The sequence below is a fragment of the Mesocricetus auratus genome, unplaced genomic scaffold, assembly GCF_017639785.1.
Source record: "Mesocricetus auratus isolate SY011 unplaced genomic scaffold, BCM_Maur_2.0 Super-Scaffold_100013, whole genome shotgun sequence".
Classification (NCBI taxonomy): Eukaryota; Metazoa; Chordata; class Mammalia; order Rodentia; family Cricetidae; genus Mesocricetus; species Mesocricetus auratus.
This window is the reverse complement of record NW_024429196.1, coordinates 12,532,612-12,556,656: the sequence shown is the minus strand read 5'-3', so window position 1 is coordinate 12,556,656 and position 24,045 is coordinate 12,532,612. Positions and strand designations below refer to the sequence as shown.

General features: G+C 43.2%; 1 long non-coding RNA gene across 1 annotated transcript; it reads right to left on the bottom strand.

Moving 5' to 3' along the window:
- Positions 1–1,513: 1,513 nt before the first annotated feature.
- LOC121143442 lies at positions 1,514–23,539 on the bottom strand. The gene is made up of 3 exons (XR_005880627.1): positions 23,365–23,539; positions 11,917–12,036; positions 1,514–1,795 (listed from the first exon to the last, which is right to left on the bottom strand). It is a non-coding gene; the product is annotated as an uncharacterized LOC121143442 (long non-coding RNA).
- Positions 23,540–24,045: the final 506 nt, after the last annotated feature.

Genomic DNA, 24,045 nt, shown 5'->3' with positions numbered 1-24,045 from the left:
CTCCTTAAGATGCTTTTATAATGAAACTACTTGATGAGGGACTTGAGTATATTTTCGGGAGGGACAAGTTGATTTCTCCTCTGCCTTGGGAGATGACTCAACGAAAGAGAATATGGTATAGGAAAAAGTTAAATAGGAAACAGATCTAAAAAAATGTTGTGATCGATGCCTCGCTAGATGCTGAAAAGATTTTTTGCAGGCCAAATGCTTTTGAAAAGCAGTTACCACTGTGTGTCGTTCTCTGCAATTGTATCAAGGGAGCCTTTCACTTTGTACCTAATTCAAGTTCATCCTCAGGAGAGAACCCGCTTCCAGTCTCTCACTGTGAAGAGGACAGGCCAGAGAGGATGCCTAAGCCTCTCGTATTCTTTGGAAGAACAAATACCTCGCACCACGCTGCTCAGACATTTAGGGAACAGGTAAGCTACCCTGGACCTGAACTTTAGAATTTGCATTCCATGACATTTGCTGAAAATTCCAGGCATGCACTGAATCTCTGAACTTCCAAGTACTTTGTGTACCTTCTATTGCCCTGGTATTACTCGTAGCTACAGCTACCTGCCTATCAAAATCAAATATTGGTTCATGGCTTATAATTACAAGCATAAGCCTAAGGCAGCAGAGCTTAAAATTAAGTTGAAGCACATGAATTGCCAGTTTTAGAAATAAGAAATGGTACTTTTTTTTATCATGTCTTAGAGCTGTGGAGACAGTTCAGTGAAGCACTCTCCTGGCAGCCTTCTAGTCTTGCCTACTTGGTAAGTTCCAAGTCAGGAAAAGACCCTGTCTCATCCAAAAAGAAAGAAAAAGATTAGACAGTATCTGTGTACCAAGGTTGTCCTCTGTGTTCATGTGTATTCACACATATGCAAGGGCAAGTCACATAGGTAGTGCATCCACACGCATCCACAAAAATAAAAGCAAAATGAAATAAAAGAGAAAAAATCAACTCAAGTCTAGTAATCATGAATTGGGTTGGACTTGGAATACTGGTGAGTGATCCTGATTGGATCCAGTGCCCTGACCCCTACACCCTATGTGTCACACCTCATACACTGGTAACGACAACCTCATGCTCGGGCCACTTCTAATGCTGAGCTGAATCAAGAAGAAATCTTGGCAAAAAAAAGTGGGCCCTGACTTTTGAAACCTATTACACAAGGTGTATTCAGTTCCAGAAGAGACCTCTGCTCATCAAGGTTCAGAAATTTGTGAATTGGGGAAAATTAAATAGATATATGAAGAAATAGTCCTCTACATCATCAAATTCAAGAACTTCTCTAGATGACCTCTGCAGAAGCAATGTGTTTGCTCTCCACACAGGACCCCAAAATGACACTGACAAGTATACCCTCAAAAACTGGCATTCATGCCTCTGAAGCCTCCTCTCAGGGGATCACCCATACCAACACCATCTATATCAGCTGCTCCATTTGTCCTAGCAGTGATGGAGCCTTGAGAAGCATGTCTGTTCTATTAAGTACAAAGAAAAACTTCTTAGAGAAACTTGGGGTGAATCCCAAGAGTACTGGTGATTATTATGACTTAAAGTATTTCCCAGTTAGCTGGAAGAAAAATGGAAATATCATTCTGTGCTGTAATTGGATTTGGGTATTTGTGTTTTCCCCACACTGTTGCTTAAGAAACATTTAAATTCTGAATGTGGTTTTGTAGACATTCTCCAAAGTTTGAACTTGAAGGGGTGAAAAGTCCTGTATATCAGTGTTTCCGAGATTTTTGTATTGGAAGATCTTTCCCATTTAGAGGTTGTTGAGAAGTGCCCTTCCACAGAGACCTGCCAAGAAACAGAAAAGTGAGTACTTCTTTATTTCCTTTCCTTTTCAGTAGTGATTTTACTCAGTTACTCTGACTATGAGTGATCTATGCTTGGTGAGAGACCAAGAGCATAAGACACAGACTCTCAACAATAGTCCCTCACATCAGAGCTTCTGGTGAGATTCGCATGAAGTTATCAGGAAACACGGGTGCTCAGTGTCTTTCTGTATGATTCCCATGAAGTTATCATGCAATCTGGGATCAGTGCCAGAAATTTGAGTTGGCTTTTTTGGAATTACTTCTTACCTGTAACCACCTGTTTGGAACAATCTCCATGCAAATATCAGTCTTCTGATTCTATCTTTTGGGGACTTACAAATTAAGCACAGGCCAATTAGATTTAGTGTCATTTTTTAAAAAAAACAATGCTTTTATTTATTCTTTGAAAAAATTCAAACACATATGCAGCATATCTACCCCAACTCTGCATACCCCAACACACCTCCCTCACACCTTCATCTCTTCTTTTTTGTTATATAAAGCACTGAGTCTAATTAGTTATGCCCATGTGTGCATGGATATTGAACCAGCCACTGGGGCATGAGCAGCCTAGCAATGGCAACACTCCCAAGAGTGATTCTTCATGCCTCATCAACCACCAACTTTCAGTAGCTTCTCAGCTAGGTGTGGGGCCTCAGGAGTCCAACCCAGTCTACACTGAAACTTTAACTGGCTTGATCTTGTGCAGGTAACCATAGCTGCTATATGTAAATTCATGAGTGGAACAGCCATGCCACAGCTAGGAGAGAGCACTCCTCCCTATCCTCCAGCTCTTACATTCTTGCTACAGCCCCTTTTCTGCAATGTTTCATGAGTCATATAGTAGAAAAGGTGATATAAATGCCCCATCTAGGGCTGAGTACCCAAACTTGGTTATTCTCAGCACAAGTCCCTGCACTAACCACTACCATTTACACAAATGCAGCCCCTCTCACCAAGGCTGAGAGCAATATGAATCTATGTGTCTAAACATAAACATAAACATTTAACAAACTAACAATAGTGGGTTTCCCACCAGAAGGGTTATGACCTCCCCAACTGTGGGCCATGTTTACAGTACCAAGTATGAATTCCCTTCTGTGGAATGGGCCTCAAATACAATCAGAAAGTGATTGGTTATCTCTATAACACTCATGCCACTCTACACCAGTGGGTACATCTTCCCTGGCAGACTGGAATTGTAGCATACTGGGGCCAATGCTGTATTTTCTCACCCAGCAGCCTGCGTTGTGATAGCTACCCAGCAGGGAGGGGGTTTCTGTTCAGCTCTAGGTTGATTTCTCTATTACCTATAACCAACATATATGGTGTCTTCATACCACATGAGCAGTGGCAAGCGCTTGTGTTGTTTTGGAGGCTCTGAGGCTTCCTTGATCAGTAATTCATAGGGAAGTAACCTGTGACCAGCCCTGAGATTTTCATGTAACAAACCACATGTTCTTTGAGGAGCATTGTCCATCCACAGAAGGCATCTCTGTTTAAATTCCCTTTTAAAATTATTATTAAATTAGCCTACAAACTAGTAAATTTCATAGGCTTCTTCATACACCCTTAGTTTTGCTTAGCCCTATAGCTTCCTTAATATTGGAGGTTGAAGGTAGTGTTCATTTTTATTAAAGCCAGAGTAAAGATTTCCATAAATTTCATGGTAAAACCTTGTTCTTAGAGATCATCTTGTGTTCCTGGCCACATACAGTAGAAATTATGAGATGACATCTCTCCCCATGGCAGCACACTCCAATTATTGAGAACAAGAAAGATGGAATGAAAGCCATTAGGTGAGCAAATAAGCCCCAACTACTGAGAGCACACTTAAAGGTAGATGCATCTTATGTGGAGATGCTATAAAAAATAGAGACAATTGATACCACATGTACTGTGTTTAGAGGACATGAGATGAAACAATGCTGGGGTAGGGGACAAGATGCTCAAAGAATGCAAAACCTGACCATCTTGGATTGCTTTAGTGCCATGCTCCAGCACTGGCAGGCCAAAGATGAAGAAACAGCAAGTTCCTGAGTACATCCTACTGTCTAAATCTCATCTTTCTATGCCCTGGAGTTGCAAAGATTTTCATCTCTTCCACTGACCCTTGACAAACACTGCTGGTAGCAAGCGGTCTCTGGTTGGGACCTATATTTTGCACTATCCTCAAGTGATTTTCCTTGCTATGTGTACCAATCTACCAATTTCCATTTGGGGACCCCAGTCAGAACTTGTCGCTTCATACATTACTTCCCTTCCAACTCCAGTTCCCAGAGGAACCCAAAGACACCCATAGTCAGATTTCTGAATTACAGCACAACGGCAGAGACTATACCTTGATCTACGCTGCTAAGGGCTTTCTCTTCCTTCCTTCCCTCCTACTTTCTTTTGGGTTTCTCTGCCTTTCTCTTTCATCTTTTGTGTGTATGTATGAGTATTATGTATGTGTACATATGACATATCTGTGGATATGTTGCACAAATGTGTATACACATTTATGAAATGCAGATGAACCATTGCTATATAGCATAGAGGTCAGAGGACAACTTTGGGTCTTCATCTCCTACCCTCTTTGAATCTCTCTCTGTATCTGTTCTCATATTCCACCCTATTGAATTTCTCTCTTTCTGTGTGTGTCTCTCTCTGTGTCTCTTTCTCGGTCTCTGTATCTCTTTCTCTGTCTGTCTCTCCCTCTCTCTCGTGTGTATGTGTGTGTGTCTATGTGTTTCTCTGTTTCTATACCCCCCTCTCTCTGTCTCTCTGTCTCTGTCTCTGTCCCTGTCTCTGTCTGTCTCTCTCTCTGTCTCTCTCTGTCTCTCTCTGTCTCTCTCTGTCTCTCTCTGTCTCTCTCTGTCTCTGTCTCTCTCTCTCTCTCTCTCTCTCTCTCTCTCTCTCTCTCTCTCTCTCTCTCTCTCTCTCTCTCTCTCTCTCTGTGTGTGTGTGTCTGTATTGTTGCTATTCCTATACAGGATTCTGTTTCTTCAGCCTTTAGCAGCACTTAGACGACAGACCTGTGCTAGTACAGCGGACTCACCTGGGTTCTGGAGAGTCACACCCAAGTCTTCATGTTTGTACATGTAGCACTACACCCACTAACAGATCTTGCCAGCCCAAGGTCCTGTTCCTGAACATTAAAATCCCAACCACAGCCAAGGGGCTACCTGCCTCATCTAGACATCAGAAAGTCTTTTTATGGTGAGAAGAAAAATATAGGAAAGGCAATTTGGTTCTCTTGGCCATGTATTTCTCTAACACTTTTTGCAATGACTGTAAATAATTTACTTTAAGAGGCATTTTGAGATCGAGTAGGTTTACCTTTGAAAGCAGTTTTCTTCTCTGCCAGGTTTGGGGCCAGTCTTTGGCGCAAGATCTATGCTGTTATGATACTGCAATCAACTGGTATAAAAATAACTTATGATGTCAAACCATCGGCCCAGGAGTGCTGCCCTCAAGAGAGGAGCATCCGAGAGCCCAGAGCCCGGGAGGCAGAGGGGGCCAGGCCCAGAGCTCCGCAGAGGCAAAAATAGAGCGCTAATGGCCTGCAGTGACATGGGCGAGAGTGGGAAGCAGACAGCTATATTTATAAAGAGAAAAACGGCTGTGATCATCTTCTAAGTCCCCATTCTTTTCCTTTTTTTTTTCTCTCCCAGGTCTATTTCTGGCTCTGTCCCCAGCATAGGCAGCCCCTCCAAATGAAGAGCCTTTTTCCTGCCTGCCCTGACCTCCAGTGGAGCTCTGAGAGGCCAGCAGAGTAGGACTGCTCTGAGTCTAGAGTTCTAATTGAACCCCACTCTGGCCCACCCCATCCCGCCCCCCCACCCCACCCCACCCCCCCACCCCCGCCAGGAAAGACCCATGGAGGGCGCGATCTCATCTGATCTTTCTCAACTTTCAGTTTTGTTTCTGCTTGGCAGAACTCTGTACAGCAGCGTCGCCTAGTGGCATGATCATAGAACTGCCAAGGCAATCTGGGCTGTGACTCCAAAAACAGAGGCATGGGAAGTTCCCAGAGGTTAAACATTTGCCTTAATCCTTTGTGGTTAAGGTAGTTGAAAGTATCTTAACCCTTTCGTGTTGTTGGCAGAGTACTGGGGGTCATGAGGTGATATCATTTGAGTGTCCCATGGCATAAAAAGGAGAAATAATAAAGGAAAGGACATGACTGCTCCTAGGTGTGGTGGAGGAGAAAGCTTATCGTAGGTAAAAGGGAGGACATAGCCAGAAGCAGAGGCATTTGGGGAAGTTCAGAGTGGACATGACCTTGAGTAGGGCCATGTGAGAAGAGGAGGGAGGGGAGAGAGGAGAGGGACCAAACAGGCCAAAAGAACCGGCATAGCAAAATGACCGGATTGTATTGGGAAGGACAGCTGGAGTAAGGACAGCCAGTCCTGGCCTGAGAAGTTTAGGGTAGGGGCTGGGTGTGCCAGCCATATGCTGTAAAGGTAGGGACTGAGGAATGCAGGGAGAACCTGATGGACAGCACTGGTTTGATATGTTACATAAGCATCTCAGCCATTTACCCTGGGTGTGAGACAATAATATCCACCAGGGGATTAAACACTGCCCAGGATTTTGTAAGTTCCATTCAGAAATAGAAAAACTAAATGAACACAGTGTTGCTAAGCTTTTGAAAAATTAACCCCAGCTCCTTTTTTCACTTATATTTTTGAAACAGAGTCTTGTTAAGTGGCTCAGGCTAGACTTGAACTTGCCATTCTAAGCCTCCCAGGCATCCAGGATTACAGACCTGCACCACTTGACCCAGTTCAGGAAAGTTTGTTTGTTTGTTTGTTTGTTTTACAAAGTAAACTCTATGTGGAAAATATGCTAATGTGTTCAACAGCGCATGACTGCACTTACAAACGCTAATCATTATAATCTATCACTCTAAAGATTTCAGAGTAAACTCATCAATCAAGATTCAAGATTTCTTCATTCTTCAACTAAATTTCCTATGAACAAATATGATGTCACAGAAACAAATATTTGACTGTGAGTCTACCTGTTGTGGCTGAGAAGGTAAATATGCTCAAGACTCTTCACAACATCTTCTTACTCTAAATCTTCTTGCAGCCAGAAAAAGGGAGGCTTGCTTCTCCTGATACATACACACATGGCAAACCTGTCTCAGGCCTGCCCATTGCAAAATGTGACGCATCTTTCGTGGGGATGCTTCCTTCATCTGTTGGACATACAGTGACTGGTATGCAATCCAGATCTCCAAATGTGCATAGGAAATCGGAGACTGCAAGAAACAACTCCACCAAGAGGAGAGTCAGCCAGGAGACATGGCACTAAGTCTAAATCCACCTCTACAGAGTCTTTGCCTCCCAGAAGAATAAATGTCCTACTATGATTTGTATCTGAAAAATCAGAATACCTAACACTAAACAGCTTAGTTATTTTTTAAAGAATTATTTTGTTTTTAATCATGTGGACATGTGTGTCTGTGTGACTATATGTCACTGGTGTGGGATACCCACAGGGGTCAGAAGCATTGGTGGTTGCCCTGAAGTTGGAGCAAGAGGCAGTATGAGCTAGCTGGTACAGAAATCAAACTCATTTCCTCTTGAAGAATAAAACAATCTCTTAACCGCTATCAACATTTACAACCACAGCTGGGTCATTTTTAAGGAAAGGAAATTTGTTAGCTCACAGTTCTAGAGACTGGGGAGTCTAATGTCAAGGAACCTACCAACAAAGGTCTTGACACTGTGGTGGTTTGAATAGGGATGTCCCCCAGAGACTCCTGTGTTTGGATGCTTGGTCTATAGGGGTGGCACTATTAGGGGGTGTGGCCTTATTGGAAGAAGTCTGTCACTGAGAGGGTGGGCTTTGAGGTCTCATATGTATTCAAGCCACTCCCAGTGTGGCAGTCTCTCCTCCTGCTGCTTGCAGATCAGGATGGAGAGAACCTCGGCTCCTCCAGCACCATGTCTGCCTGCATGTTGCCATGCTTCTCTCTGCGATGATAAAGAACAGAAGCTCTGAACTGTAAGCCAGCCCCAATTAAATATTTAAATGTTTTCCTTTGTAAGAGTTGCCATGGTCATGGTGGCTCTTCCCAGCAATAGAGACCCTAAGGCAGATACTTTATGGCATCATCATATGGCAGAAAGCAGAAGGTCAGAAGAGAAAGGGGACAAAAACCTAACTATTTTATAAAGATCGTCCCATCCATGAGCATAGGGCCCTCCTTGTCCAATCACCTCATAAACAACTACATCTTAATTCTGTTGCCATGATAATTAAATTTCAATATGTGATTTTGGAAAAGGCAATTTTTTTCAAAACAGCATTTAGGAAGAGGATGCCTCCCAGGGAGAAGAGGGGAACATTTAAAATTGTTCTCAATTCTTCCACTTCAAATCAACGTGCTAAACTTTCTGCTAACTGAAGAGTAAACTGAGAGAAGCTAAAGGGGCTTCCAAACCAGGCCTCTCCTAGTGACATCTGAAGTCATTCTAAAATAGCACAGCCTGTCAAATTTTAATCCTATAATCCTAGCACTTAGGAGGTTGATACAGGAGATCATGAGTTCTAAGCCAACCTAAGTTACAAATTGTGTGCCAGCCTTACGTATGCATCAAAACACTGTCTCAAAACTCTATTATGAGCACATATCTGTGCTTTGTATATGTGTTTGTGTAACTGTACGTATATGCCTGCACATGCATCAATCTGTGTGGTAGTACATGCAAGTGTGTGTGTGTGTGTGTGTGTATGTGTGTGTGTGTGCGTGCGTGCGCACTGTGCACCCCGGGGATCTTCTGTCTTTCAGAAAAGATATATTCATAGCACACTCAACTCGGGATTTACAGAGCTCCAAATGCACAGTTATAAAAAGAAACTGCTAAAACGAACTTGAAATGTTCTTTCTGCCTTTTTTCCTATTCGTAGGAAAGCTACCTGGAAAGAGGAATTACAATGAGAAAATGGTTCTGTACAGAGTGAAAATGTTGGGTCATGGTTGGAGCTGAAGAGATCTGAATAGCTCATTAGAATCACTGAGTGGAAATAACCTGTGTCAGCCATCTGGATCTGTTGCCTCCAGACACTCTGGATGACTGCTATCTGAGGTCAGGTTTCCCTGAAGCAGGCAGACTTGGAGGCTAGGATTTATATGAATGTGAGTTTGTTTTTCTATAGAATGTATTTATAAGAAAACCTGTTGTGCTGGCTACTTTAATGTCAATGTGACACAAGCTAGAATCTTTTGAGAGGAAGGAACCTCAACTGAGAAAATGCCTCCATAAGATCAGGTTCTAGGCAAGCCTGTAGAGCATCTCCTTAACTAGTGATTGATGGGGAAGGCTCAAACCATTGTGGGTGATATGACCCTTGACTGGTGGTCTTGGGTACTATAAGAAAGCAATCTGGGCAAACTATGAAGAGCTGCACCCCTCCATGGCCTCTGCATCAGCTCCAGCCTCCAGCCAGGATCCTGCCCTGTTTGAGTTCCTGTCCTGACTTCCTTTGGTGATGAGCAGCAACGTTAAAATGTAAGCCAAATAAACCCTTTCCTCCCAAAGTTCTTCTGGTCGAAGTTTTTTATCACAACACCAGGAATCCTAGCTAAGTCACTGGACAAGAGAGGCAATGGGACAAGTATGAGAAGTAAGCTAAGCCCGGCTGAGCTGCTAAATCCAGGGTCAGCTCCCCTGCCAAACTGTACCAAGCATCTATACCCAGTGGATGAGAGAGCTGGAGTGCTCAAGCACCTCCACCCAGGGTCACCGCCTAAGAGAAGTCGCTGGTGTAGCAAAGCAGGCTCCGGCCTGAGTAGAAGCCAGCCTTGGCCTAGCACCAGAGTCCACAGTGGCAGGCTGGCTATTGGAAGTAGAAGTGTACTGGAGACTGAGCGTGCAGATTGGAATGAGGCTCCAGGAATGCATCACTGCATGGTTGCCTGATACTATCTCCTCCCTGGTCACCAGGGCACTTGCTTCCAGACTGTGGAAGGGAAGGATGTTGCCTCACGGGCTTACTCTCCAATGTTCCAAATGGCATTCTCTCCCTTACACACGTCCTGGGCTCCGAATTTAAGCAACCACACCTATGCCCATTATTGTATCACATTTAAATGAAGCCGATCTTGTCTATGAATAGTTCAGTCCTTTCTTCTTTGAATATTTGTATACTTTTACTCCATCCCAAGAAAAACACTTCATGTCAGTTACTGTGGTCTGTTTGAAGGGTTCCCCATAGATCTGTTCATCAAAGGCTTCATCCCCAGCATGATGCAAATGGGAGGCAAAACCTCCTGACAGTTCCAATGGTCACTGGTGGGACACTCTCAGAAAGTGTTGTGTGGACTCCTGGATTACCCTCTTCTTCCTGGTTTGTGTGGCAAGCAATCAGCCCCGCCATGATATGCTTCTTCAATCAGAGGCCCAAAACAATGGAAACACTTGATCTTAGACTAAACCTCCAAAACCAAGATCCACAATAAACCTTTTTCTACGACATAATCATCTCAAGTATTTTGTTAAATGAGATGAAGCTGGCTGACCCACCCCCCATGCACTTACAGCCTGTACTGTATAAGATGGGATGGGAGATGTAGGATGAGAACTACCCCATCAACACAGGTTGCATCAGACTTTCCCATACTGTAAGTCCTGAATTATGTGACCAGGGATGATAGTTGCTAAACTGAAGAAGCCAAAACATTCCATGTATCTTCCCCTTCTCTCAGAAGACACTTACCAATTCTAAATTGTTCATCTTTGCTTTTGATAGACCATGAAGGAAACTATTACCGAGAAAAAGCCTATGCAAGGCCAGAGTTAATGATATGGAACTTCCCTAAAAACCCTTTGCTTGAGTGGGCCAGGGCTTGTAGCCCTATATAAATAGACTCACATTTGTCAAATTCATGTTTCTTCAGCCTCAGATTCAGAGCATAACTGTTTCTACACTTCACCTAATATTTTTCCTTTCCCAACACATTTTATATCTACTCTGGATCTTCCTCACCCCCAAACATTCCCTGTCTCCACTCCACATCTACTTTCTCTGTGTATAGAATTCTATTGTTTTATCTCTAGGAAAAAATGCTCTCTCTAAGGAGTGCTAAGTTGGAAGAACCAGTTTTCTCAACCCAGCTATCCCTAACACTGTCATGCTAGAGACTGGAAACTCCCTTAACTATCAGTCATATGCAATTTCTCCCCAACTTCCCCAGTTTCTCCCCAAAGCAAGGGGCAGAATTGAGCTGTTATCACAAGACATGATGCTCCTATGTTTCCATTAGAAGATAAAGTTAGGAGAAAAGGAAAATCAGTCAGTTACGAGCTTCCACACATCAGGGTAAGTAAACTGTCAGGAGAGGGTGCAGTGACCCCGACCCAGGCCCTCTGAGCCAGTCTCCGAGCCCTTCTCTTTCTCTTTATTAGTTCAAAAGAGACTTACAGACACCACTGTGTACATGCAACTTGGAATTGCACAGGAAGATTCTGGGTAGACCCTGATGTTGGGTAGATGTTTGTATATGGTTTCTCATTTTTACTGAAATCTGACTCCCATAATTTGTAGTCAGTGCCTCGGGGATTTGAGATTGGGAAGTAGCCATTGTTCCTACTGGTGAACAGACCAGCTCAGTATTTAAGAGGAGACTCTACTTCAGCCAAGTGTGCCACTCCTGAGAACCGTGGATATTGGTAAGTGTGAGTGCTCAGCCCCTAGTAGCCAGTGCATTCTAGCGGAGAAGTTATCCTGCCAGCAATGTTCCACCCTCCTCTCCCAGCCCATCCTTCATCACACCCCATTGCCAAGTCTTTAATGCATGTAAAATTGTTCATACCCAACTCAAATACTCACCCCTTCATAATTCCCCTATTGAAAACTTTTCATCTTTGGACTGACCCACAGTAATTTAAAGTGATTTTCTACACCTTTTTCTGTTATATATCCATCTTGACTCAATATTATAACTCAGCATGTAAGTACAAACCACCTTCCCTTGCCTCATGATCATCTGTGCATTGAGTTGATAGTAACAGTACAGGTTCCACTGAGTCACTGTAAGGATGAGAAGAATGTACATGGGATCGAACTGTCAGATTGAGAACTGCCCGTGATCATGAGACATACCTCTGTGTGTGTCTGAGACAATCAGATCGCAAGGCTCCGACATTGTAAATGACTGCTCTATTGAAAGTTTCCAAGTTTAAATAGATTACTGGGCAGCAGTAGAATTCTGGAAGGGTGGACCTGTTTGGAGGAAGTACATCATTAGGGACATATCATTTAGAGCTGTGTCCTGTCTGGCCTCTTCCTGTTATGCTTCAGACCTGCTTTCCATCAGCCATAACATGAGGTGCTTCTTCCTGCTACCTGTCCACCCTGAGGTGAAAAAATTCTTCAGCAACACATCCTGCTGCCACGGTGTTCTCCCCAAATGCACACAGGCTAAATCTCCGAAATCATAAGCCAAAGCACATCCTTCCACCATTAAGTTGTTTGTGTCAGGTATTAGAAACAAAGATGAGAAGAATATAATCAAATCGTGACGTTTGAAGAGGAAATAGATATATAGTAAGTACTCAAATGTTTGTGATTATGATGGCAATGTTTACTGTTATCATAATAACCTGATATAGTCTTCCTAGATGTTTGGAGTGAATTCACAGGCACAAAGTACCATCAATTACTGTAAGCATAGATGACTTCAAAACCCAGTCCCAAACCCAATAGGCAGGTAGACCAATGGAACCGAATCGAAAGCCCTAATTTTAACCCACACACCTATGAACACCTGATTTTTGACAAAGAAGCTAAAACTGTACAGTGGAAAAAAGAAAGCATCTTCAACAAATGGTGCTGGCATAACTGGGTAGTGGTATGCAGAAGACTGCAGATAGATCCATGTTTATCGCCTTGTACAAAACTTAAGTCCAAATGGATCAAAGATCTCAACATACATCCAGCCACACTGAAACTTTTAGAAGAGAAAGTGGGAGATACTCTTCAACGAGTTGGTACAGGAGACCACTTCCTAAACATAACACCAGTGGCACAGGCACTGAGATCAACAATTAACAAATGGGACCTTCTGAAACTAAAAAGCTTCTGTAAGGCAAAGGACACAATCAAAAAGACAAAAAGGCAGGCCACAGAATGGGAAAAGATATTCACTAACCCTACATCTGACAGAGGGCTAATCTCCAAAATTTACAAAGAACTCAAGAAACAAGTCTCCAAAACACCAAAGGATCCACTTGAAAGGTGGGGTACAGAGCTAAATAGAGAATTCTCAGTAGAGGAGGCTAAAATGGCCAAGAGACACTTAAGAAAGTGCTCAACATCCTTAGCCATCAGGGAAATGCAAATCAAAACAACTCTGAGATACCATCTTACTCCTGTCAGAATGGCTAGAATCAAAAACACCGAAGACAATTTATGCTGGAGGGGATGTGGAGAGAGAGGAACACTCCTCCACTGCTGGTGGGAATGCCAACTCATACAGCCTCTTTGGAAATCAGTATGGAGATTCCTCAGGAAAATGGGAATTAATCTACCACTAGACCCAGCAATTCCACTCTTAGGCATTTATCCAAATGAGGCAGGTTCATACAACAAGGGCATCTGCTCCACTATGTTCATAGCAGCATTGTTTGTAATAGCCAGAACCTGGAAGCAACCTAGATGCCCCTCAACTGAAGAGTGGATAGAGAAAATGTGGTACATTTACACAATGGAGTATTACTCAGCAGAAAAAAACAATGGAATCTTGAAATTCGCAGGGAAATGGATAGCACTGGAAGAAACCATCCTGAGTGAGGTAACCCAGTCACAAAAAGACAAACATGGTATGTACTCACTCATATATGGATTTTAGATATGGATCAGGATAGGGCCAGTCTGCACTTCCACAGATAGAGAGTCTGGGAAACAGGAAAGAACCTAAAAGATATGCATATATACATAGTACCCAAGAGAAGAGGATGGAGACAAGATCCTCTGAATGGATGGGGAACAGGGCGAGGGGGGCAGTGGGACCTGGGAAGAATAGAGGGGGTAAAGAGGAAGGGAGTTGGTCATGGGGGAACAGGAAGTTGAGGGGGTGGGGGTAGAATAGGGGGAAGAGGGAATCATAGGATCGAAGACAGATCAGGCACCAGAGTGACCTCGAGTGATCTAAAGGTATAACATCAATTGGCAAGCTAAGCAATAGTGGAAGGACCACCTCGAATGCCCATTCCTGATAATGAACTTGATGTCTATAACTATCCGGGAGCCTTCATCCTGGGACTGATGGAAGCAGAGGCAAACACACATCTAAGCACTGAACTGAACCCAAGGAACCCAGTGACAGAGAGAGAGGAATGATGAGCAAATTGGCAAAGAATGGGCTGGCAAAACCAGCAGAGACAGCTGATCTGAACAGGGGAGTGCTCTTGGACCCCAGACCGACAGTGGGGAGGCCAGAATGGGACTGATCTGGACCCCCAAATGTGAGTGTCAGTGAGAAGGCCTGGACAACCTATGGGGCTCTGAGCTGTGGATCAGTGTCTATTCCTGGTATACAATCTGTCTTCATGTGCCTATAGCACAAAGAGAGATGCTCTCTCAGCCTGGACTCTTAGGGGAGTGCCTTGACCCTACCAAGAGTAAAATGATAGACTCTAGACATCCCCTATGTGGAAGTATGTGGCAATAGGGTGGGAGGGAGGGTGGAAGGGGAGTGCGGGAGGAGGGGAGGGAGAGGGAACTGGGATTGACATGTAAAACAAGCTATTTAAAATTAAAAAAAAAACTAAAAAAAAAAAAGTCAGAAAGCATCCCTCATTGTGGGATGGGCACTCAAAGTCTATTTGTATGCCAGGGATATATATTACCCAAGGCCCCATAGATTACCTAGGCCTCCTCAATGGGTAGGTGATATTTTAAAATGTGATTTGAAAAGTACCCCTTTATGAAGGTGCATATGCCAAGGACGAGTTCTCAGGAGAACACTGACAAGCTATGTCAGTTAAATAACAGACACAACAGTCAAAGCAATTCCAAAGCTTTTTATTATAAATTTTATTTAAATTAGAAACAATTTTACTTTACATGTTAATCCCAGTTCCCTCTCCCTCCCATCCTCCTATGTCTCCCACCGCTCTCCCCCGCCCCCAGTCCCACTGCCCATCCATTCTCCAGGGAGGGTGAGGCCTTCCATGGCTGATTGTCAGTCTGTCACATCAATTGGGGTAGGGCCTAGGCCCTCCCTGTGAACTAGGCTAAGAGGGATAAGTACTGGTTCCACTGTCAGAGGTCCCCTTGTCTGCCCAGACCTCCTAACTGACACCTACATTCAGGAGACTTGGTTCATCCAATGCTGGTTCCCCAGGTTTATGACTAGGGTCCCTGAGCTCCCACTTGGTCAGGTCAGCTGTTTCTGTGGGTTCCCCCAGCATGGCCTTAATCCCTTTGCTCATTAGCTCATTAGTTTTCCATCATCCCTGTAACCAGTTACTACCAAGTACCTGTTTGGTTTACACAAAAGAAGTGTATTGCCTCAAAGTTTGGAAGATAGCTGTACAAGATCAAGATTTGGGCAGGTTGGTTCAAATTGAGAGCTGTGAGGAAGGCTTTTTAAAAAATTTACATTCATAATGCTCTCTCTGTCTTCATTTTATTATGGAACTCTTTTTTGTGCATGTGAGCATTTACATCACTTACAATTGAAATTATCACTATCCTTAAAACTTTATAAAAATTACTATGACTATTCTTTGCCATCTAATTCTGAATAAGGTCTACTAAACACATCATATGTACATTAAAATGTCTGGCTACTAATTCCTTCCTTAGTTAACTGTATAACTGAACAAAAATTTTCCTCAATAGTTGAATCCTATCACTTTCTACTTTTATTGACTATATATCACTTTTCTGTGCACATTTTAAATATTAACACATAATAAAATCATGTATCTAAAAAAAAAAGAACCACTTGTCATCATCGGGTTTTGATGAAGGGTCGGGATTATCTCTCATTAGAATATACTGTGGGCTATAAGTTGTTGTACAGCATTTGAACAAAACTCCAAAATAAAGCTAAATTAGAGACTCAAGGACGATGAATTCTCCGAAGGGAAGACAGGTTGACAGCCTTATTGGTTTTTGTATCAGTCATGGTCTCTGCCGTAGTGGATGTTTTTCAAATGATAAAATTTGAAAATTGTAGAAATGACCAGAAGCTTCCACTCCCTGTCAGCCAGGAAGACATGGTATCCCTTGACATTTCCTTCTGAGATATGTGACATCATCAGCCTCAAATTCTGGTGGGTTCTGTTTGAGTAGCCATCACTGGGCACTGGTGATTTTCTCCATATTGTTCTGTTACATGTTGTCTGTCCCAAAGTAAGCAATAAACTTAAAGAAGAGCATCAACCTGAGGTTGTCTTTGGGGCCCATTTTCCAGGCCTTAAAACTCAAGGTTATCACTATAAGCAGGTCTCTCACTAATCTGAAGCAGGCATCCCCTGATCCTCCCATTTAGAAGCACTGTCCTCTGCAGACACGCAGGAATTCGGAGACACTGTTAAACTTATGTATCATTAAGCCTCCTTGACTCTCTGCCATTAACGCATCCTATTTTTAGGTTTCTAAGAAGCCACCACACTGTTTTTCATAATGGTTCTACCCATCACATTCCCACCCACAGTGTCCAAGTGCTCCCAGTCTCTAGGTCCTCATCAACACTTGTTATCTCTGGTCATTCTAATCATAGCTGGTTTAATGATGACATAATAACTCATGGCCTGGGCTTGCATTTCCTTGATGATGAACAATGAACATTTTGTTCCATGCCTATTGACTGTCCCAGGCTTACCTAGCAAAAATGCCTATTCAGGACTTTTGCTTATTTTTTTAGTCAAATTTCTCATTTTTGTTATTTAATTGCAGAAGGCACTAGAGTGGAGTAATTAGGAGGATCTTTCTGAAAAGGGATTATCTGAGGAGGTATCTCAAAGAATGAATTGTAGGTTCCAGAGTTGGATGGGGGAAAGACTTTCAGGGAACAATAGAAACTGCTTTTTGCGGTCTGGAATTTGGATGACTTCAAGTGGTAAAGAGCAACAGGGGGCCTAACATGGTTCTCATACCATAAATAAACAAGGAAGTGATGGAGGCAACAGTGGCAGGCTCCTGACACATAGACCTTGGTGGAGCAGAGAAACCACAGGACTAGAACAGCAGAACCATTCGGTGAGTTGATAGATCTCAATGTCTAAGAGAAAATATGCAAAGGCCACGAGGCACTCTGGTTGCATCTCCAAAATACCAAAGAATGTGAACAAATGTCTATCCACCTCATGTTCAAAGAAAAATAAAATAGCTCTCATGTGTAGGAAGTGGAGATGCTTGGAGAGCATATATCAGAGGTGAGGTGAAGATTTACTGTAACATCAAAGTGGATTCAAAATCTATTGTTAAGCTAAAATCTGCATCAAATCTCTTGTGTGCCATGCTTGCCATTCAGTAGGGCAGAGGCTTTATTAACAAGTGGAATGACTCGTGACCAGAACACATGGATGGACAGACACGGCCACCTGCTGGTTGTGCCTGACATTCAGCCTGCTATCACTGGGACTAGTCTCACATGGTTTCCAGAGCCTGGTGGGATGCAAAATCTGGTCACAGAGTCTGTGCCTCTGTGTCCATCTCTGTCTCTGTCTCTCTCTGCTCTCTGTCTCTTATTCTCCCTCAGTCTCCCTACCTATCTCTCTTCTCTTTCTCATAAACTCCCTCATTAGTTTTTGAGGAAAAAGACACCTCTGAAGAATCTAAACAATCTTCAAAGTGCTGAAGAAGACACCATTTTTAAAGAAACATCCACATGAAAACAATTGCTATCCGCTACAAAACGGTTATTATCAGCTCTGCACATACAATCAGGTGGCTGTTTCTGACCCTGCAGGGCATGAGTCTAAGCCTAATATCCCTTATTAGGTTAAAATCAGGGTGTGTCCAGGGCTGCAGTCCCTGCTGGAGACAGAGCAAAGCTGTTTGTTTGTTTTTTCTAGAGGCTTCCTACTTTACTTGGCTTATGGCCTCTTCCTCTATCTTCGAAGCCAGACACAGCATCACTCTGGCTAGGATCTAACTCACATCTCTCTCTGGCTGAAACTACTTCATGGGAGAAGTATCTTGTAAAGACCTGTACTGTGTTGGATACACACTAATAATCAAGAAAATATGCCCAGCCCCAAATCCTTACCTCTTTCTGTAAATTATGACAGCAATGACTTCTGGGAATTGATACATGGGCATTTTACAAAAGTGCAATGTGCTGTGAAAAAGTTTTCAGGGCCAAAGAGATGGCTCAGTGGTTAAGAGCACTTAGCACTCTTGCAGAGAACCCAAGTTTAGTTCTTAGTACACATATCAGATGACCCACAATGGCCTGTAACTCTAGTTCCAGAGAATCCAACATGTCTGGCCTCTGTAGGCACTTCTTCTTTCATGATGTGCACAAACACACACATACACACACTTACACACACACACACACACATACATACATACATACATACATATGCATAGATATATGTGTGTATACAAATCTTTTAAAATGCTTCAGTTTCACTCTAAATTGATTTACGTTCTTAGTATAGCAGGGAGACCTCTGTTAATTTCACTGTTGTGTCACTCTTCCTGGGGAGAAATGAACAAGTGTCTATTCACCTCAGACAAGGGACCAACAGCATACCAAAGCAACAATTCCACCTCTTCCTGGCTCAGTGAGCCAATGAACACATTGGGCTTACTAACAGAAGTATTAAGGAAGGGAAGGGTTATTAATGAGATTTTGGGTGACTCAAAAGCATCTGCATCAGCAATAAGTTCCACCCTGTCCTAGCTGACAACCTAATGGAATTTTATCATAGAGTCTCGTTGGGCCTAAAAAGGCTCAGATGCGAGACCAATTCTAACCTCCTGAGCCTGGCTAGAGTTTGGCGGCCTGTCTCTGGCCTGTAACCTCCATGTGGGGGTGACTCAGCAAGGCCTGATATAAGATTGCCCCCAGCCTATCTACCTGCCAGCTTGGTGGACTATTATTGGCCCTTACTCCTCATGTCACCTTACCCCAACCTAAGATTCCCATCCCCTAACACAGCCCTATATAAGTTCCTGCCTGTTGAAATAAATCGAGAGCCTGCTTAGACAGACTCCCAACTCAGTGTATATTTTCTCCCAATAACTAATGGGGAGAGGGTCTGAGTTGGTCAGCACTCACCATCCTTCTGAGGAAAGTCTGGTTGAACTGGCCCTTCCCCTGCTCTACCTGCAGAGGATCTTGCAGTGTCTCACTACTGGTAAATATCTGCCTCTAATATACTCTAGTCTAGAACCTCCCAAGATCCCTTGCAGCAGAGGAACATGAAAAATTAAAGCTTGTAATACCAGGGAAGGGTCCTCTGATGCCTCTGTTCCTTATATACCCTTGTTGTTATTACTATAGACCTATTTATGACTGTGTTGGTGCATGCATTTCATTGTCATGATTCCTGGGACCAAACTTATATATATGTTCCATGGTGGTGACCTGGAAGAATGCAGTCAGAGAGTACTCTGGTCAGCCCAGGGTTCCATGATTGCATAGTCTGCACACAGGTGCAAAGGACCCCTTTAAAAGAAAGACCCCTGCCCACTTTTGCTCTCTTTCTGCTCTCACTCTCTTTCTTGCTATTTCCCTGGGGCAGATAGTATTGTCTGCCTCTTCTGTTCTGTCCTCTCCCCATCTCTGTGTCTCTGTCTCTTTATCCCTTTTCTATTTCCTCCCCCTCTCTCCCCATTCTAGTAAAACTTCTCACTTAAGTTCTGTCTGCCTGGCATGTTTGTCCCCTGCTTCAGTCACCCTCATCTGCCATGGAAACTGCCAAGGTTCCTCAAGCTTTATCATAATAGTGATGGCAGGGGCATGATTTGTTTTTGTTGTTGTTGATTTGCTTTTTTGAGACAGGATTTCTCCGTGTAGCTTTGGAACCTGTCCTGGAACTTGCTTTGTAGACCAGGCTGGCCTCAAACTCAAAGAAATCTGCCTGCCTCTATCTCCTCAGTGCTGAGATTAAAGGTATGCACCACCACTACCCAACTTGAATGGTCATGATTTGTGCAAAGGAAAAACTATACTTCAATACCAGCTACAGTGTGCTCAACAACAGACACAATTACAGAGAAGTGAGAGGCTTCGATGAGGGGCCAAACTTCTGCAGGGCAACAATTAAGGCGTTCAAACTTATTCACCAAGGACTTAAACCCATAAGACATAAACTCCCATTGGAGCAAGTGCCAGAGATGGCTTTGTGTCTTCCTGAGTCAGGAACTCAACTATTTCATGTACTTCCTCTCCAACAAAGTATGTGGCATTAAAAAAAATAAATAAACAAGATGTCCTGATTTGAAATACTAACTAGTTTATTTAAATTATTATTATTTTTATCTCTGGACCCTATCACCTCTATCCACTACAATAAAAGACAAGTTGTATTTAACTTTTTAGTTGTCATCACGTAAACCTGGTAGAAATTTGAAGGAGTTGGGATAAATGAAAATATGAGAGTAATAATATCTTGTCATTTTCTCTTTTCACTCCCTTCTTCCCTGATGAGAGGAAACCCTAAAGATGCATGGCAAATCTCCCTGAACAGAAGGGAAGGCCCTGTCAGCACAGCCCCAGCTCAGCTCCTAGCCTGCAACCTGCAGCCAGCAGCAGCTAGCAGCAGCATCCAAAAGCCAGCAGTCAGTCAGCTCGGGAAGGTCATTTTCAACCTCCCAGACATTTCAGGACTCCAGCCACCCATGTGAAACAGAAAAGCTACTGGTGAGACATTATATATTGTTACTGACTAATGCCATTGAACTAGTATGTGGTTTGACATATGTACCAGGATTTTTCTTTTGGGGGCCACCAACTAGCTCTCAATCATGACACAGAGACTTCTTATTAGCTATGAATGCATGGCCTACCTTAGTTAGGCTCATTTCTGGCTAGCTCTTTTAGCTTAAGCTAACCTGTTTTTTTTAATCTACCTTTTGCCTTGGGGATTTTTACTGTTCTTTCTGTATAACTTACTTTCACTGATTCTCGTGTCTGGTTAGCTGGCAGCTGCCTGGCTTCTGTCCCTGAGTGTGTTCCCCGTTCTCTTTCTCCCCCCTTCTCCTCCTCCTCCTCTTCTTCTTCATCATCTTCTTCTTCATAATCATCATCATCTTCTTCTTCTTCTCCTCTGTCTCTGTCTCTCTCTGTCTCTCTCTCTGTCTCTCTCTCTGTCTCTCTCTGTCTCTCTCTCTCTTTCTCTCTCTCTCTCATTCCTAGATTACTCTTCCCTGTTCAATCTCTCTACCTACCAGCCCACCTACGTTTCTCTGCCTAACTATTCCCTGTTCAGCTTTTTATTAGACTACTAGGCAGGCAAAGTGAAACAAACACAACACACCTCTACATAATTAAATAAATGATCATAAACTAAAGTAGCACACCTTTGCCTAGCTTTGCCTAGTTAAAATAATATTCCACAAGAGCCAATCATGAGTGAAGCAAATGATACAGCATGAAGATGCGTGTGGAAATCAAGCCCATGGTTAGTATGAAGATGCAATCTCAGCTCGGTGGGCCGGCCTGACACTGGTGGACACTACCTCCCATCATGACTAATTTTCAAACCAAGGGAGAGAATCAGAAAGCCAACCTGTGAGACCTTCAAAATAAAGCAGTATGCGAGATTGCTTTGGCCAGTGAGAGGTTGGCAGCAGCAGGGACAGCCCTCATCTGCAGGCTCACTTTTGTTTGTTTATTTTGTTTTTCTTTTTTTAATTTATAACTTTTTATTTATTTAATTTAGAATCAATCTTATTTTACATATCAGTTGCAGTTCCTTCTCCCTCTCATCCTCCCATACCCCTCACCAACCCCCATCCAGTCCCCAGAGAGGATGAGGTCTTCCATGGGTGATCATCAAAGTCTGTCACATCCTTTGGGAGAGGGCCCTCCATGGTTAATGGGCTCCCAAAGTCCATTTGTGCACTAGGGATAAATACTGGTTTCACTGTCAGAGTGCCCAGCCCTCCTAAATGGAACCCACATTCAGAGGGCTTGGTTCGATCAAATCTGGCTCCCCAGCTTTATGATTGGGTCCGTGTGCTCTCACTAGGTCAGGTCAGCTGTTTCTCCAGCGTAGTCTTGACCCCTTTGCTCACCCCTCCTCCCTCTTTACAACTGGATTCCAGGAGTTTGGCTTACTGCTTAGCTATGGGTGTCTGCTTCTACTTTCATCAGCTACTGGATGAAGGCTCTATGATGGTATATAAGGTAGTCATCATTCTCATTATAGGGGAAGGTTATTTAAGGCATCCTCTCTACTATTTCTTAGATTCTTAGTTGGGGTCATCCTTATGGATCTTTGGACATTTCCCTAGTGCCAGATTTCTCTTTAAGCCTATAATGACTCCCTCTACTAAGGTGTCTCTTTTCTTGCTCTCCTCTGTTCTTCCTCCTATTCAGTCTTCCTGATCCCTCATTTGTTTTTTGAGACAGAGCTTCTCTGTGTAGCTTTGGAGCCTGTCCTGGAACTCACTCTGTTGACCAGGCTAGCCTTGAACTCACAGAGATCTGCCTGTCTCTGCCTCCCAAGTGCTGGGATTAAATGAATGAGCCACCACCACCTGGTTATGCCGGATCACATTTTAAAAGGTACTTTGACTGCTACATAGCGTGCCACCGTGCCACAATGGATATTGTCTGATGAATTTGCTATATGGCAAGTTCTATTATTGGTTCTATGTTCCTTAGACTTCTCCAGGGACCAGCTTTGATGTCCCTCTGAGAAAGGAATAGGGTTGCATTCATAAGTGGGTTAGTCATAATAACCACACTTCAATTTCCATGACCACTTCAGAGGAAATCAAGGCTGCTGAGGATCAGCAGCAGCCTGGGAAGCAGTATCCCCAGAGAATGGTGGAGAAAGCCCAGCGTCTCTGTTGAAGGAACAAGATGGTTGTAGCAGTCTTGCAGTGAACACTGCTACAGATGGTCAATGGCGCAAGACTTGAGGGACTTTTGAGATACTAAGCTGACATACAAATGATAAAATGCCAGAGAGAATCATGCCTACCACACTGACAAGATGGCCTCCTAATTCTCCACAGCCATCCACACTCCCCAGCAATGTGGAGCCTGAGAAGGTAGAAACTCTCCTCTTATGTAATTAGGACTAATATCCCAAGAGTCAATTAGCCATCCCAAACCTCTCACAGCACTGCTGGGCTCCAACATATCCAGGACTTAAATCCTTGCTGCAAAACCCATCACTTAGCCTGAGACGCAAAGTGGCATCTGAATTGACAACCTGGGTTGGCTTCTCCTAAGGAAGGAAATTTAGCCCTTTTATATCTGGAATCTCAAAGTCCTCTCTGCTGAGTCCTATCTGAAGGGCCAGAGGCTTCACCTGCAGACTCAGGTAATCATAAGCAGCTTCTGCTGAGTCTGTGGGAGGACAAAGCTCGGTCCTTTCCATGAAGACATAGAATGGAAGCATGTCTTACCTGATGTAGACCCATCTTCCAAGGACAGCAACAGAATGGCTTGTATCCTCAGTGAATCTGTGCCCTTTCCGGAATGATAACTTTGGAACACTGCAGTAAAATACCTGAGATATCCAGTTTACAAAGAGGAAAGAGTCATCTGGGGTCACAGTTTGGGGAGGGAGTTCAGTTCGTTGCCACCTTGTCGTGGTGTTGCTTTGGGCCTGTGACATCACAGTACAATGTGGTGGGGGCACATGGCAGAAGAAGCTACTTGCTTCATGGCAGCCAGGAAATGAAGGTGAACAGGAGGAAAGAGATGGGATCCTAGTATCCCTTTAAAGAACTCTCCGTCAGTAACCTCTTGAATACATTTCCCAGGACCCTCCTCGACTCCTAGTCCCACCCATCTTGTTTCCCTGTAGGCCAACAATGCTTTATTTATCAAGCAATAAGACAAACATATACACAAAAGGACTTCCCCATCATCTCCTCTTTTCTGTATAAGTAAAAAGATAGCTTTTAACTTTAACACAGTCAAATTATATACAACAGAACAGTTATCAAGTAAGAAATGTAGTTATAATATTTAGTCCATTAACATTTAGTAAGATTTAAAGAAAGTATTTTATCATCTATTCTATCAGTGTGAGTCTAAAGTCTTATATGTATCTTAATTTTTATCATAACTAAGGAAAACTA